The following is a 6,000-nucleotide window of genomic DNA, read 5'->3' as shown; positions in this document are numbered from 1 at the left end:
CATTCTGCCTTGAAGAAACATTCAGTGAAAATTCTGAAACAGAAATTCAAGTACTGGGTTTGACACCTGACATCGATAAATGTGGATTGGCAGCGATTCAAGAAGGCGGACATGTAAGCCCTGTTCCCATTATGAAATATGAAGGAGAGTCTGAGGAGCAGGATTGCGAATAATAATTATACTTTACATTCTTGCATTACCTTTGTTGTGGCTGGCAACAACACATTCTTTGCCCGCAGCACCAATTGACCTTAAATATCACAGTAGTCACGAGCCAGGTTTCAGAAACTTTTTCTGATACATATTACACTCTTGAATAATGCTACAATTCACAAGCATATGCAGACAATAAAAAATATATATTTTATTGTCTGTGGGCTACACTCAACATTTCAGCTACAAGACAAAACCACAGAGTTGCTATAACAGCATGTCTTCTTCAAGTAACATTAGCCTATTTAAAAATGAGCAATTAACAGTCTCACACAAATATAATTGCACGGTAGGCCTACCTTACAACATTACACCAAAACAAGCTTAATTTTGATCAATATCTATCAAATCATTGCATGTGTTAAAAGCACATTGCAACTGAAAACATGGGTACAAGTAAATTCACCATGACAAGCTGTTTTATATGGAAGCCCATGCAAAAAATGAAATGCCTGTAACGTACTGGGTGTAGTGGGTGAGAAGTCAGGCGCAGGAAGCAGAGAGTTCAGGGTAGTGCTATATTTAATGCACAAAACGGCATTCATAAGACAACCCCATGAAACAGAGGGGGCACAACAAAACAAATGCCACAAACACGGGGACTTAACCTCTCTGCGCACGGAACCCGGTAGTGGGCTGATATTCCACAACATATGGTGATCGCTACATGAATAGTCATATTAAACATTCATGAAAATACAAGTGTCTCACATGTATCAAAAGCCTAGAATCTTGCTAATCCAACTGTGTTGTAAGATTTAAAAAAGGATTTACTGCGAAAGAATACGATGCGATTATCTGAGGATACAGCCCCATAAAAAAAAAACTATTTCAAGCAGCACAGGCGTAACAAAATCACAAACTGCATTAAAATGAATTGTTTACCTTTGATGATCTTCATCTGTTTGCAATCCCAATGCTCATTGTTACACAAGGAATCATCTTTTTTTAAATCTGTCTTTATAGCCTAGCACGAAACATTTTGTGAACCGCTTGTGTCGTGAATTCCGTCTCATTCCATTTTCGATGACACATTCGAGGTAAACACCCACACAAATAGTGACTTTTCCAGCCGTGTTTGGTTTCATTGCAATCAACTGGTTTGTTTGTGACACAACCAAATGTGATGGGCCATTTCACGGGACGTATTGACTGAAAGAAACCGATTTGAAGACAACAAGTAATGACATCACCAATGATATGACCACTGTTTCGTTGATTGACTGTAATTTAACCCAATGACCACTGATCGTCTTGAAATCTAGCTGGGTAGATAGCCAATGAGCTGAGGTAAATGGCAACATGCAATTGTTATGTGTTGGAAGACCAACCCATGTAGTAAACTCCGACATAAAGAGAGTCATTCGCTATTGAAGTTTTATACCGGAAGGAGCTACGCATATTACGCACATCATTGTTTTGGTAAACACTCAAATTCAGCTGTTTATATATCAATCAGTATGGCGACTAAGTGAAGGAAAGCTAAATCTAAGTCTAGATATTCAGATGTACACAACATTTTTGAAGAAATTGATCGGAAAAGTGAGACAGAGATTGTTGTAGGACGATTCATTTAGCGATTCCCAAGTGGAGGAATATTTTTTGACCGGAGAGGACATCGTTTTGGACTGGTAAGTTCTTCTCATGCTAATGCCCTCGTTTGAAATTAATAGTATAAAATATTATTAGATTTTTTTAAATTTTAGAAACAATATATAAAAATGTAATGTAAGGAAATCTGAGATGCGTGTGTCTGTCATCCCATCCCAGCCCACATGAAATAGCCTATTTCAGGCTGTTGAGGGGAGGGCAGGCCCACAGCAATGGCCAAAGTGAAATGGAGACAGTAGATACAGCTGGTCTGTTGTAATATAATAAAGACAGTAGATCTAGCTGAAATGTCATAATATAAAAAAGACAGTAGATCTAGCAGGTCTATAATAATATATTCAACCTTATGTTCCCTGTACTCTATATATATATCTGTTTATTATACCTATACAATATTGTGTAGAGCTATGGAAAAGTGGATGATGTTATATCCTTCCTGTTTGGCCCTGTCCGGGGGTCTCATCAGATGGGGCCATAGTGTCTCCTGACCCCTCCTGTCTCAGCCTCCAGTATTTATGCTGCAGTAGTTTATGTGTCGGGGGGCTAGAGTCAGTTCATTATATCTGGAGTACTTCTTCTGTCTTATGCGGTGTCCTGTGTGAATTTAAGTATGCTCTCTCTAATTCTCTCTTTCTCTCTTTCAGAGGACCTGAGCCCTAGGACCATGCGTCAGGACTACCTGGCATGATGACTCCTTGCTGTCCCCAGTCCACCTGGCCTTGCTGCTGTTCCAGTTTCATATGTTCTGCCTGCAGTTATGGAACCCTAAACTGTTCATATTTACTCTTGAGGTGCTGTCCTGTTGCATCCTCTACAACTACTGTGATTATTATTATTTGACCCTGCTGGTCATCTGTGAACGTTTGAAAATCTCGGCCATTTTCTGTTATAATCTCCACCCGGCACAGCCAGAAGAGGACTGGCCACCCCTCATAGCCTGGTTCCTCTCTAGGTTTATTCCTAGGTTTTGGCCTTTCTAGGGAGTTTTTCCTAGCCACCGTGCTTCTACACCTGCATTGCTTGCTGTTTGGGGTTTTAGGCTGGGTTTCTGTACAGCACTTTGAGATATTAGCTGATGTACGAAGGGCTACATCAATACATTTGATTTGATAGAGGACTGAGGGTCTTCCAAATATTGAAAGTGTGTAAATCGTTAGCCGTGTTATTTTGTAAATGTATATGTTTATTTCTTCATATTTTTTTTTGGGGGGGGGTGGGTTTGTATATAGTTATTTGTTTCAAAATGTATACCTTCAGCAATTTGGCCACTTGGGTACTTTTGGGCTACTTGTGTGGGACACCTGGGTAACTTTGTGATAAATGTCATGTAAGCACACTCATTTTGGAAGTTATCATTCTGAAACTTTGCACAAGTACTGTTGCCCTCTTATGTTTTTCACTGAAATGGTCCCCATCTTCCTATCTGAATGTTTATTTTATCTTGTTCATTTTAAAGATGATGATATAACAATAAAAATGAAAAAATGAATGTTTTTTTAATTGTATGATCCAAACCAGATCTATTGTGTTATATTATCCTACATTCAACTCACATTTACACAAACTTCAGAGTTTTTTCTTTCAAATGGTACCAAGAATGTGCATATCCTTGGTTCTGTACCTGAACTATAGGCAGTTAGATTTGGGTATGTCTTCAGGCGGAAATTGAAAAAAGTAGGGGGGTAGCTCTTAGAGGTTAAACAGTCCAGAAAACCCCCCAAAATGGGAAACCAGGAACTGGCATTCTGCCAGACCACTGACTCAAATAGCTGCAATCCTGCCCCACATCACACTAGAGGCTTCATTCCACGTTCTACTGACTGTTGACTGCATCTGTCCTCGTGCTCCTAGACCTTAGTGCTGCTTTTGATACCATCGATCACCACATTCTTTTGGAGAGATTGGAAACCCAAATTGGTCTACACGGACATGTTCTGGCCTGGTTTAGGTCTTATCTGTCGGAAAGATATCAGTTTGTCTCTGTGAATGGTTTGTCCTCTGACAAATCAACTGTACATTTCGGTGTTCCTCAAGGTTCTGTTTTAGGACCACTATTGTTTTCACTATATATTTTACCTCTTGGGGATGTTATTCGAAAACATAATGTAAACTTTCACTGCTATGCGGATGACACACAGCTGTACATTTCAATGAAACATGGTGAAGCACCAAAATTGCCCTCCCTAGAAGCATGTGTTTCAGACATAAGGAAGTGGATGGCTGCAAACTTTCTACTATTAAACTCGGACAAAACAGAGATGCTGTCATGCAGGTGAAAGAGGACCCAAAAGCGACTTAACAGAAACAGAGTTTATTAAAGTCCAAACAGGGAATAACAGAAATCCTCTAGACTTGTAGAGGGGAAATAACTGGAGAAGCGGCCACAGACTGCAGGTCGCTTCGGGTAGGCGCAGGCCGTAGTCGACAGAGACACCTGCTCACACGCAGCATCTGATGAAGGCAAAAAAACACGACAGGACAGGGCGATACACAATCACAGCAAAAACACGACAGGACAGGGCGAAACGCAATCACAGCATGGTGAATACAATACAAGGAACCGACGGGACAGGAACGGATCACAAAGGAATAAATAGGGACTCTAATCAGGGGAAAGGATCGGGAACAGGTGTGGGAAGACTAAATGATGATTAGGGGAATAGGAACAGCTGGGAGCAGGAACGGAACGATAGAGAGAAGAGAGAGCGAGAGAGTGAGAGAGGGAGGGGGAGAGAGAGGGATAGAAGGAGGGAAAGAACCAAATAAGACCAGCAGAGGGAAACGAATAGCATGGGGAGCACAGGGACAAGACATGATAATAAATGACAAACATGACAGTACCCCCCACTCACCGAGCGCCTCCTGGCGCACTCGAGGAGGAATCCTGGCGGCAACGGAGGAAATCATCGATGAGTGAACGGTCCAGCACGTCCCGAGATGGAACCCAACTCCTCTCCTCAGGACCGTAACCCTCCCAATCCACTAGGTATTGGTGACCCCGTCCCCGAGAACGCATGTCCATGATCTTATGTACCTTGTAAATAGGTGCGCTCTCGACAAGGACGGGAGGGGGAGGGAAGACGAACGGGGGTGCGAAGAAAGGGCTTAACACAGGAGACATGGAAGACAGGATGGACGCGACGAAGATGTCGCGGAAGAAGCAGTCGCACAGCGACAGGATTGACGACCTGGGAGACACGGAACGGACCAATGAACCGCGGAGTCAACTTACGAGAAGCTGTCGTAAGAGGAAGGTTGCGAGTGGAAAGCCACACTCTCTGGCCGCAACAATACCTTGGACTCTTAATCCTGCGTTTATTGGCGGCTCTCACCGTCTGTGCCCTGTAACGGCAAAGTGCAGACCTCACCCTCCTCCAGGTGCGCTCACAACGTTGGACAAACGCTTGAGCGGAGGGAACGCTGGACTCGGCAAGCTGGGATGAGAACAGAGGAGGCTGGTAACCCAGACTACTCTGAAACGGAGATAACCCGGTAGCAGACGAAGGAAGCGAATTGTGAGCGTATTCTGCCCAGGGGAGCTGTTCTGCCCAAGACGCAGGGTTTCTGAAAGAAAGGCTGCGTAGTATGCGACCAATCGTCTGATTGGCCCTCTCTGCTTGACCGTTAGACTGGGGATGAAACCCGGAAGAGAGACTGACGGACGCACCAATCAAACGACAGAACTCCCTCCAAAACTGTGACGTGAATTGCGGGCCTCTGTCTGAAACGGCGTCTAACGGGAGGCCATGAATTCTGAATACATTCTCAATAATGATTTGTGCCGTCTCCTTAGCGGAAGGAAGTTTAGCGAGGGGAATGAAATGTGCCGCCTTAGAGAACCTATCGACAACCGTCAGAATCACAGTCTTCCCCGCAGACAAAGGCAGACCGGTAATGAAGTCTAAGGCAATGTGAGACCATGGTCGAGAAGGAATGGGGAGCGGTCTGAGACGACCGGCAGGAGGAGAGTTACCCGACTTAGTCTGCGCGCAGTCCGAACAAGCAGCCACGAAACGGCGCGTGTCACGCTCCTGAGTCGGCCACCAAAAGCGCTGGCGAATAGACGCAAGAGTGCCTCGAACACCGGGATGACCAGCTAACTTGGCAGAGTGAGCCCACTGAAGAACAGCCAGACGAGTGGAAACAGGAACGAAAAGGAGGTTACTAGGACAAGCG

Source organism: Oncorhynchus gorbuscha, linkage group LG23, assembly GCF_021184085.1.
Source record: "Oncorhynchus gorbuscha isolate QuinsamMale2020 ecotype Even-year linkage group LG23, OgorEven_v1.0, whole genome shotgun sequence".
Taxonomy (NCBI): domain Eukaryota; kingdom Metazoa; phylum Chordata; class Actinopteri; order Salmoniformes; family Salmonidae; genus Oncorhynchus; species Oncorhynchus gorbuscha.
This window is presented reverse-complemented; position numbering follows the sequence as displayed.